Source organism: Oncorhynchus mykiss, chromosome 25 (assembly GCF_013265735.2).
Source record: "Oncorhynchus mykiss isolate Arlee chromosome 25, USDA_OmykA_1.1, whole genome shotgun sequence".
Classification (NCBI taxonomy): domain Eukaryota; kingdom Metazoa; phylum Chordata; class Actinopteri; order Salmoniformes; family Salmonidae; genus Oncorhynchus; species Oncorhynchus mykiss.
Genome location: NC_048589.1, coordinates 18005355 through 18017963, shown reverse-complemented (window position 1 = coordinate 18017963; position 12609 = coordinate 18005355).

Below are 12609 nucleotides of genomic sequence, written 5' to 3'. Positions count from 1 at the left end.
GTGTGTGTGTGTGTGTGTGTGTGTGTGTGTGTGTGTGTGTGTGTGTGTGTGTGTGTGTGTGTGTGTGTGTGTGTGTGTGTGTGTGTGTGTGTGTGTGTGTGTTTTGTAACCTAGCCCAGGTGGAATTAGTGTGCATTGCCACAGCTCCATATAAACACAATACACACAGCTCCATATAAACACTATACACACAGCTCCACCATGCTGTGTTTTTAGCATGGGTCCAATCTCATTCTGATGTACTGATCTGATGATAGTCCACTAAACCCTGCCAGACTGAGAAATTCAGAGTAGGACCACCTGTACTTATTTGCTGCTCCCCCTGCCTCAACCTCAGTTCTTTCTTTGTTTAACATTCACAAAGGTTGCCTAAGTCACATACTTGATGGCAGCACCGTGCCTTTTTGACTTCCAGTGACCTCAGAAGTTTGACTTGGACTGCTCAGAAACACACCTGCTGTCATGTCAGTCTTATTGTGGTCTCTGTACTTTGTCAGGTGAAAGCACGGTCATATGATATAACAGATATGTTGTGTAACACGTTCCTGTATGACAGCTGAGACAAGCTGATGTCTCTTTGGATTTGTGTGATGTACGCCTCAAGTGACCCATCAACTCACCTGAGGCATAGCCCAGTGTCTTACCATACCGTACATGAGAATTACCATGGGACTACTTTGTGGATGACATAATCACCCTCTCTTGTCATGCATTTCTGTTGTAGCTTCATGTGAGTCTAGTTCCAATGCACATATCTTGATTGATATTCCCACCCACAGTACAGTTGGTGAAATCTGCCAGTAGTGAGTCTGTATAGGGCCATAATGTAGATGCTAGCGTGAGCAATTGGAGTATCTGGTCAGTGGGAATCAGTGAAATGTCCAAAGATGGCCACAATCCACATAGTGTATTCCCTTTCCCCCAGGAGCTTTCCGTGGATTTGGACTGCATCTCTAAACTCTGGATGACCTGCATGTGCATGTCGTTCCTCAAAAGCAGCTACACTGAGGCACATTTCCCTTTGACCGGGCAGGGAGGTCACACACTCAAATAAACAGTCACACACATGCAGGAGCACACACAGTTACACACTAACACGCACATGCTGCTCATATACAGCATGGAGTACAAACCGCTCGTCCCTCCCTCCCATCCCACTGTCCCCCCTCTCTGAGTAAACATGAACGCCACCGCAGCCCTGACCCCCCTCATTACTACCCCCCTACCCCCTGACCCCTCCCTAAGCCTGGTCAGAATGTGCCTTTCACACGGGCGGCTGGCCAAAACAAATAAACCAGCAGCGCGCCAGCTAACGAGGCTGTGAAAGGGGTCAGAGTGGGCATGCTGGGAGTGACAGAGGGAGGGACATGGTCACGCAAAGAAAACAAGCCCAGCCAGAGCCCGCCAGCCTTCTCACGCAGGGGCCCAGACGTGTGTCTTATCATGCAACAGCCACCCCATCAACCCAAATTAGGGCTGACGGAGGTAATAAAGCGAGGGAGGAGAGGAAGGAAGGGAGGGACGAGTGATCGGCGTACCTCGCTCGTTCATAAGCTTCAAAGACTAAAACGGAGAATCTATCTGTTTCAAGGGTTAGGAGATCTCACCCAACTGGTCCTGTGACCTCATTGTCATGCCAGGCAGGATTTCTGCATGGCTAGGCCTCAGCAGACCTCAGCACACTGCAGTGGACCAGGGCTATTGTCCAGTATCTGACAGAGAAAAACATGTCCTCTATGCATTCAAATGGTCTTAGTTAGAATGCTGCAAACTAGTCCTTGAAAAACTAGTCCTTTATCTCCAGATGCTTTCCAAACAAATACTTTAGTTTATTTCACATTAGAGGGAAAATAACCAACAAATATGTCCTGCCTGATGCTTTAAAGTAGTCTATGGACATGAAGAGTCAAGAATCTTTGGTGGCTGGTTCTGGGTCAATGGACTACTGTCTGTGTATCATAAACTAAGGTCATGTGTAATATCTGTGAAATATCCCTTTAAGAGGCAAAAATGTGTCAATTGAAATATGCAATTTCTCTGTTACATAAATTGACGTCCCATTTGTTTTGGACAACAAAGCTGAAAGCACATGAGAAAGCTGAGCGTGCCTCAAAGAGAGGAACCAAATCCTACATGAAAAATAACTCAGCAGCAGCCAATCCGCAGTGAGGCGGTCAGAGCAGAGCTCAACATAGAGGATGTAGTATAGGTGGTCTGAGCCAAATGTGCAGTGTAGGGTGCCTCTCCGCCTCCACATGACCATATGGAATACATTGTGTGTGTGGGACTCCTCTGAGACTGAGCACTCACAAACTATTGGTTGGTGAGGCAACCCCCTTCTCTCTGGGAGCCCAGGGATTGATAAATGTATCACCTTCGGTGGAGGAGGGAGGGGTCCGTTTAAAGGCTAGCTTCCTGTCTGGTTCTGCCTCCATAGGGAGGCTGGGGCTTATGACCCGCAGGGCCCTGTCCCATCACTGACCTGGCCCACGGTCTGGAGGGATGAGCTCTTTTTACACAAAAAAAGATAAACGCAACATTTAAAGTGTTGGTCCCATGTTTTATGAGCTGAAATAAAAGATCCCACAAAAAGATTATTTCTCTCAGATTTTGTGCGCACATTTTGTTTACATCCCTGTTAATGATTATTTCTCATTTGACAAGATCATCTATCCACCTGATAGGTGTGGCATATGATTACACTCTAAAATGTGCAGTTTTGTTACACAACACAACGCCACAGACGTCTCAAGTTTTGAGGGAGCATGCAATTGACATGCTGACTGCAGGAATGTCCACCAGAGCTGTTGCCAGAGAATTGAATGTTCATTTCTCTACCATAAGTAGCCTCCAACATCATTTTAGAGAGCTTAGCAGCATGTCACAACTGCAGGCCACGTGTCTGGCATTGTGTGGGCGAGCGGTTTACTGATGTCAACATTGTGAACATATTGTCTCATGGTGGCGGCGTGGTTATGGTACCACAAACACAATTGCAGTTCTTCCATGGCCTGCAGACATGTCACCCAATGGGCATGTTTTGGATGCTCTGGATTGACGTGTACGACAGCGTGTTCGAGTGCCCGCCAATATCCAGCAACTTTGCACAGCCATTTAAGAGGAGTGGGACAACATTCCACAGGCCACAATCAACAGCCTGATCAACTCTATGCGAAGGAGATGAATGGTGGTCACACCAGATACGTACTGGTTTTATGGTCCACACCACTACCATTTTATTAAGGTACTGTATCTGTGACCAACAGATGTATATCTGTATTCTCAGTCATATGAAATCCATATATTAGGACCTAATGTATTTATTTAAATTGACTGATTTCTTTATATGAACTGCAACTGACTAAGTCTTTGAAATTGTTGCATATTGCGTTTATATTTTTGTCAGTGTATTTACCTTCACTTTCACCCAGTGAGATTTCTAATGCTTTCTGTATATCCATGGAGATAATAGTTCTAATTAATGGCAGTGTGCACATAGAGAAGAGCACTCCACATCTATACACAGGGCTCCAAATGCTGATCCCCTGAGGTTGGTACAATTATTTAAATGAATTACAGTGCCTTCAGAAAGTGTTCATACCCCTTGACTTATTCTACATTTTGTTGTGTTACAACCTGAATTCAAAATTGATTACAAAAATAAAAAGTCTCACCCATCTACACACAATACCCCATAGCGACAAAGTGAAAACATGTTTTTAGAATTTTTTCCAAATATGTTGAAAATGAAATACAGAAATATTTAATTTACATAAGTATTCACACCGCTGAGTCGATACATGTTAGAATCACTTTTAACAGCGATTACAGATCTTAGTCTTTCGGCGTACGTCTCTAAGAGCTTTGCACACCTCTGGATTGTACAATATTTGCCAATTATTATTTTCAAAATTCTTCAAGCTCTGTCCAATTGGTTGTTGATCATTGATAGAAAACCATTTTCATTTCTTGTCATAGATTTTCAAGATTTAAGTCAAAACTGTAACTCAGCCACTCAGGAACATTCACTGTCTTCTTGTTAATCAACTCCAGCGTAGATTAGGCCTTTAATTTTTGGTTACTGTCCTATTGAAAGATGAATTCAATTACTTATTTATTTTATCCTGAAAAACTCCCCAGTCCTTAGCGATTACAAGCATACCCATAACTTGATGTAGCCACCACTATGCTTGAAAATATGGAGACTGGTACTCAGTAATGTGTTGTTTTGGATTTGCCCCAAACATAACACTTTGTATTCGGGACAAAAACTGCGTTGCCACATTTTTTGCAGCATTAATTTAGAGCCAGGATGCATGTTTTGTAATATTTGCATTCTGTACAGGCTTCCTTCTTTTCACTCTGTCAATTAGGTTAGCATTGTGGAGTAACTCTGTCAATTAGGTTAGCATTGTGGAGTAACTACAATGTTGTTGATTCATCCTCAGTTTTCTCCTATCAAAGCCATTAAACTCTGTAACTATTTTAAATTCACAATTGGCCTCATGGTGAAATCCCTCAGCAGTTTCCTTCCTCTCTGGCAGCTGAGTTAGGAAGGAAGTCTGTATTTTTGTAGTGACTGGGCATATTGATCCACCATCCAAATAGTAATTAATAACTTCACTATGCTCAAAGGGATATTCAATGTCTGCTTTCTTTTACCCATATACCAATGGGTGCCCTTCTTTGCTAGGCATTGGAAAACCTCCCTGGTCTTTGTGGTTGAAACTGTGTTGGCAATTCACTGCTCAACTGAGCAGATAATTGTATGTGTGGGGTAGAGAGATGAGTTAGTCATTCTAAAATCATGTTAAACACTATTATTGCACACAGAGAGAGACCAACTTATTAGAAGAGTTGTTAATAAATGTTTTACCCCTGAACTTTTTTAGGCTTGCCATATAAAGGGGTTAAATACTTATTGACTCAGCTTTATGTTTTTTTATTAATTAATAAAACTTTCAGAAAAATACATTCACTTTGACATTATGGGGTATTGTGTGTAGGCTAGTGACAAATGTTTTTATTTTTTAAATTTGGGCTGTAACTCAACAAAATGTGGAATAAGTCAAAGGGTGTGAATACTTTATGGTACTGTACCTAACAGCAGCGGCCACTGATTGGTTGGAGTTGTCAACAAAGCAGCCTAACAGAAATATGATCAAACTACCAGTAGTTTCTTTGAGAACATATATAAAGAGATCTGTGCATTTGAACAACAGCATAAACACAGATATTTCCCTTTTGCATGTCAAAAACTGAATTACCACTGCTGCACGTGCAGCCACTGATTTGAACAGATGAGTTATACTATTTGGAACGAGCAGCCAGCTCACGAATGAACGAGTGTACCAGGGAGAACGCAACAAGCATGCAGATGCAATAAGTGAAAAGACATTATTTAACTGGGGATAGCAAGCTAACAAAACGTCACAAAGCATGATGCTCTAGCCATTTAACTTTCATTTTGAAATAACTTTATATTTTCGAGTTAATAAGATATTAGTTTAGAAAGACTTAAAATTGGCATGTGAGCTAACTAGCTTGCAAGCTAGTAATATCTATCTAGCTAGCTGCTTATCAAAGGTAGATGCAGTTGAAGTCGGAAGTTTACATACACATACATTTCATTAAAACTCGTTTTTCAACTACTCCACAAAATTCGAGTTAACAAACTAGTTTTGGCAAGTCGGTTAGGACATCTACTTTGTGCATGACACAAGTAATTTTTCCAACAATCGTTTACAGACAGATTATTTCACTTATAATTCACTGTATCACAATTCCAGTGGGTCTGAAATGTACATACACTAAGTTGACTGTGCCTTTAAACAGCTTGGAAAATTCCAGAAAATGATGGCTTTAGAAGCTTCTGATTGACACAATTGACATAATTTGAGTCAATTGGAGGTGTACCTGTGTATGTATTTCAAGGCCTACCTTCAAACTCAGTGCCTCTTTTCTTGAAATCATGGGGAAATCAAAATAAATCATCCAAGACCTCAGAAAAAAATTGTACACCTCCACAAGTCTGGTTCATCATTGGGAGCAATTTCCAAACACCTGAAGGTACCACGTTCATCTGTACAAACAATAGTACGCAAGTATAAACACTATGGGACCACGCAGCCATCATACCGCTCAGGAAGGAGACGCGTTCTGTCTCCTAGAGATGAACACACTTTGGTGCAAAAAGTGCAAATCAATCCAACAACAACAGCAAACATAACCTGAAAGGCCACTCAGCAAGGAAGAAGCCACTGCTCCAAAACTGCCATAAAAAAGCCTGACTACGGTTTGCAACTATACATGGGGATAAAGATCGTACTTTTTGGAGAAATGTCCTCTGGTCTGATGAAACAAAAATAGAATCGTTTGGCCATAATGACCATCGTTATGTTTGAAGGATAAAAGGGGAAGCTGGCAAGCTGAAGAACACCATCCCAACCGTGAAGCACGGGGGTGGCAGCATCATGTTGTGGGGGTGGCAGCATCATGTTGTGGGGGTGCTTTGCTGCAGGAGGGACTGGTGCACTTCACAAAATAGATGGCATCATGAAGTAGGAACATTGTTTGGATATATTGAAGCAACATCTCAAGACGTCAGGAAGTTAAAGCTTGGTCGCAAATGGGTCTTCCAAATGAACAATGACCTTAAGCATACTTCCAAAGTTGTGGCAAAATGGCTTAAGGACAACAAAGTCAAGGTAATGGAGTGGCCACCACAAAGCCCTGACCTCAATCCTATAGAACATTTGTGGGGAGAACTGAAAAAGCGTGTGCGAGCAAGGAGGCCTACAAACCTGATTCAGTTACACCAGCTCTGTCAGGAGGAATGGGCCAAAATTTACCCAACTTATTGTGGGAAGCTTGTGGAAGGCTACCCAAAACGTTTGACCCAAGTTAACAATTGAAAGGCAATGCTACCAAATACTAATTGAGTGTATGTAAACTTCTGACCCACTGGGAATGTGATGAAAGAAATAAAAGCTGAAATAAATCATTCTCCCTACAATTATTCTGACATTTCACATTCTTAAAATAAGGTGGTGATCCTAACTGGCAGGAATGTCTAAGGTGAATGTATACTTCCGACTTCAACTGTAACTGGCAAACCTGACTCCAAAATCTGCCAAACTATTTCTCAATAATGTATTCATCCACACAAAATGTCACCCTATCAACTACAGTAGAACCCAATGAACAACACGGGTGAAACAAAATTAACCGTGATTTTTTTGTCCTACCAGTATCCCTCTGTCCATTGACCCTTGTTGGATGTACAGTAGTTGTCCTGTTTATCAGGTCCCAGGTTCCCATAACTGCTATGATCATTTATTTACAAGTTAATTATAATTTGCTGTTTGCTTTAGTGCCATCTGTACCTGACTGTCACACCCTGACCTTAGAGAGCATTTTTATTTCTCTATTTGGTTAGGTCAGGGTGTGATTTGGGTGGGCATTCTATGTTTTCTGAGGCAGATGTCTATCAGATGTCTATCTAAGTATGATTGGAAATCATACTTAGGAAGCCCTTTTTCCCACATTTAGGTTGTGGGATCTTTGTTTGTTACATGTGTTGCACTCTGAAGCTTTACGTTCGTTGTGTTGTTTATTGTTTTTTTGGTGGAACATTCAATAAAGAAAATGTACGCCTACCACGCTGCACCTTGGTCCGGTCATTCTACCACTAATGATGGACGTAACAGAAGATCCCACCAAAAAACGGACCAAGCAGCGTGGCCAGGAGGAGTGGACATGGGAGGACATCCTGGACGGCAAAGGATCCTGGACGTGGGAGGAGATCCTGGCCGGAAGGGATCGCCTCCCATGGGAACAGGTGGAAGCAGCGAGGGAGGAACTGCAACAAGACCAGGAGTCACGGCAATGACAGAAGCCCAAGAGGCAGCTCCAAAAACACGGGGAGATTGGCGGAGTCAGGTTTTAGACCTGAGCCAACTTCCCGTGCTTACCGTGGGGAGAGTGTGACTGCTCAGGCACCATGTTATGTTATGTGTCTCCAGTGCGCAATCACAGCCCGGTGCGCTCTGTGCCAGCTCCTCGCATTTGCCGTGCTAGAGTGGGCATTCATCCAGGACGGATTGTGCCGGCTCATTGCTCCTGGTCTCCGGTGCGTCTCTTCGGCCCAGGATATCCTGCGCCGGCTCTGCACACTGTGTCTCCGGTGCGACTTCACAGCCCAGTGCGTCCTGTGCCAGCACCCCGCATTTGCCGGGCGAAACTAAGCATCCAGCCAGGACGGGTTGTGCCAGCTCTACGCTCGAGACCTCCAGTGCACCTCCATGGCCCAGTGTATCCGGTGCCTGCGCCACGTACCAGGCCTCCAGTTTGTCTCCCCAGCCTGGTAAGCCCTGTGGCAGCTCCACGCACCAGTCTTCTAGTACGTTTCCTCAGTCCGTGAGACCTGTTCCGGCTCCATGTACGAAGCCTCCAGTGATGATCCATGGCCCGAAGCCTCCAGTGATGATCCATAGCACGAAGCCTCCAGTACTGTCACGCCCTGACCTTAGAGATCCTTTTTATTTCTCTATTTGGTTAGGTCAGGGGGGATCATACTTAGGCAGCCCTTTTTCCCACATTTAGGTTGTGGGATCTTGTCTTTGTTTGTTGCATGTGTTGCACTCTGAAGCTTTACGTTCGTTGTGTTGTTTATTGTTTTTTTGGTGGAACATTTAATAAAGAAAATATACGCCTACCACGCTGCACCTTGGTCCGGTCATTCTACCACTAACGACGGACGTAACACTGACAAAGAAGATTTAGTCTCACATGCTGAAATAAGCTGTCTGACGCGCGATACTCATTGGGAGGGAGAGCAGACCCAGAAGTTCTGACTGATCGGATGCACATTTGAGTGCCACAGGATGGTCCATTTACTTTGTGCTGTTATAATTAATGCTATGAAAATCCAGGGCAGTTCCCACAAATAACAAATAGCTGGCTAAACAATAAAAGCAATACGGCCTACAGCGCATTCGGAAAGTATTCAGACCTCTTGACATTTCCATATTTTGTTACGTTGCAGCCTTATTCTAAAATGGATTAAATATATTTTGTTCCTCATCAATCTACACACAATGCTCCATAAAGAACAAGTGAAAACATTTTTTTAAATTGGTTGCTAATTTATAAAATAAAATAAAATACCTTATTTACAGAAGTATTCAGACCCTTTGCTATGGGATTCGAAATTAAGCTCAGGTGCATCCTGTTTCCATTGATCATCCTTGAGATGTTTCTTCAACTTGATTGGAGTCCACTTGTGGTAAATTCAATTGATTGGACATGATTTGGAAGGGCACGCACCTGTCTATATAAGGTATATAATTGACAGTGCCTGTCAGAGCAAAAACCAAGCCATGAGGTCAAAGGAATTGTCTATAGAACTCCGAGACAGAATTGTGTCGAGGAACAGATCTGGGGAAGGTTACCAAAGCATTTCTGCAGCATTGAAGGTCCCCAAGAACTCAGTGGCCTCCATCATTCTTCAATGGAAGAAGTTTGGAATCACCAAAAGTCTTCCTAGAGCTGGACGCCCGGCCAAACCAAGCAATGTCCCTGGTCAAGGGAGGTGACCAATTACCCAATGTTCACTCTAACAGAGCTCCAGAGTTCCTCTGTGGAGATGGGAGAACCTTCCAGAAAGACAACCATCTCTGCAGCACTCCACCAATCAGACCTTTAAGATAGAGTGGCCAGACGGAAGCCACTCCTCAGTAAAAGGCACATGCCAGCCTGCTTGGAGTTTGCCAAAACCTGGCACCATCCCCACAGAAAAGCATGGTGGTTGCAGCATCATGCTGTGGGGATGTTTTTCAGCGGCAGGAACTGGGAGACTAGTCAGGATCGAGGGAAAGATAAACGGAGCAATGTACAGAGAGATCCTTGATGAAAACCTGCCCCAGAGCACTCAGGACCTCAGACTGGGGCGAAGGTTTACAACAACCCTAAGCACACAGCTATGACAAAGCAGGAATGGCGTCAGCACAAGTCTCTGAATGTCCTTGAACCTGATCAAACATCTCTGGAGACACCTGAAAATAGCTGTGCGGTGACGCTCCCCATCCAGCCTGACAGAGCTTTAGAGGATCTGCAGAGAAGAATGGGAGAAACTCCCCAAATACAGGCGTGCCATGCTTGTAGCGTCATACCCAAGAAGACTCAAGTCTAATTGCTGCCAATGTAGTACTTCTACAAAGTACTGAGTAAAGGGTTTGAATACTTATGTAAATGTGATATTTCTTTTTTTTTATTATACATTTGTTTTTGCTTGGTCATTCTGGGGTATTGTGTGTAGATTGATGAGGAAAAAGCAACAATTTAATATCTAACTTAACAAAATGTGGAAAAAGTCAAGAGATCTGAATACTTTCCAAATGCACTGTACATACCATTTATGTAGCATGCACTTTCATCAAATGCACTGTACATACCATTTATGTAGCATGCACTTTCATCAAATGCACTGTACATACCATTTCGCATTTCGAGTGTAGCATTTCGCTACACTCGCATTAACATCTGCTAACCATGTGTATGTGACAAATAAAATTTGATTTGATTTAATTATGTAGCATGCACTTTCATCCAAAGGGACATTTCATATGTGACCCCGGTGGGGAACAAACCCACAACTCTGGTGTTGCCAGTGCTAAGCTCTTACTAACTGAGCGACACCGGACCGCTACATGCAGGACATATGCACAATACAGTACTATAGTGTAATTACTAACACCCTGTAAAGGCCTGTAAGACAAAACATTTCACTGCATCTACTCAGTGTATGTGACAATAAAACATAGTTTTGTATTATTATATCTGAACAGTACATTTATATTTTGCATCAATGATTGTGAAAGACGTCTTCAATGAACACACCTTGACTTTGACTATGGGATAGAAATGATGGGCATTTTATGTTCAGTCAATTTTGATGGGTAAGTGCAAGTGTGTAGCCTTATGTGAAAAAAGTGTAATGTACTGTAATTTACATAGCATATTACTTTCAGCACTTCAAATGACAATTTTGAAACATGTATCTTGCATTTTTGGGGGAGAAGGGGGGTATTAGCTGGTTGTTAAAACAGCTAAATTGAGAAGTAATCAATATGTTGTGTATGGGTGATTAAACAACATACTCATATTTCACAGTAAACTTATATTTTGGATCAGTGATTGTGTGGTGAAAGATGTCTACAAACAGAATGAATACACAATTAAAGGTTTTGAATGTAAGACTGTCTGCGTTACAAGTGTTACCAGTTTAGAGTTTTGTACTAAGAGTTTTGAAAATTCACCACACAAAATAGTACCAAAGCAATATATAAAAATAAAAAAATCTGAAATAGGGTAATGTAAAGCAGTTGGCTAGTGTACAAAGATAGCATGGTGTCTTATGCCATTTCTGCCCCATGCAACATTGTACAACATCACCTATTCTACGTGACTTGTCAACTGATACAGTATCACCTGTCTCTCTGCTTAACATTCATCAGCTTACAGTGTATCAATGACATTCAGATAAATTCAGGTAATGAGTGGAATATGTATACAACCCAAATATTTCAGCAATGCATTGTACACTACACTATAATTCCAAATGGCAGCACGTAGAGTGTCTTTCGCTACACTCGCATTAACATCTGCTAACCATGTGTATGTGACAAATAACACTTTGATTTGATTTGATTTGATTTACACTTTGTCCTATTGAAGCACACTGGCTGATGGAGAATGATGATTTAGTATTTACAGCCACATCCATATAAGATTTGGCTTTATCTTCCAACATAAAAATTACAAATGATAATATAGAAACTATATATGCCAACTAGGCGCTACCTCATGTTTGTTCAGTAGTCATCTTTTTTAAGCAGTTTGATTAAGTGTTAGCTCATTGTATTGTTAACAAATGACAAAATCTAATCAGAAGTAAAGTGAAGATTGCGTTTTGAAAAGCAGATATTGTGCTTAGCTTGAATATACATCCAAATTGAAAAAGTGATTTGGTGCAGTGAACAAATGTGTTCATTGTACTCATTCGATTGAAAATGTGCTTAGAGTTTTGGGACATCAGCCATTTTGATGATCTATTTAGAGTTGGGATGTACCACATACATGTGAAATTTGCACCTAAGTGATTTTTCTTCATTGTCGAGGAGCTGGCAACTCAAGGTATTTCACTGCACTCGCCATAACATCTATTTAACTATGTGTGCGACCAATAAACTTTGATTTGATTTGGAGCTTCAACATAAAAATATCTCCCTTAATCAAGTGGTAATCCACATTGTCACTGCACTGTTCAGTTCATCACGCAGAGAGAGAGAAAGAGAGAGAAAGAAGGGGGAGAGAGAAAAGAGAGCGAGTCGAGAGAGAGTGAGAGGGAAAGGGAGAGAGTGGGAGGGAGAGAGAAGGATGTATGGGAGATAGAGAGAGATGTAGGCCTAGGAAAGTCGTTTACTCGAACACAGCCAAATCCTCCATCTTCAAACAGAGCTGATCTGGGAGCTGGATGTTGTCTGTAGGTCAAGAGCAACATGTTTGACATTCCCAGTCATCAAATAAAAGCGTTACCTAGAAAACACA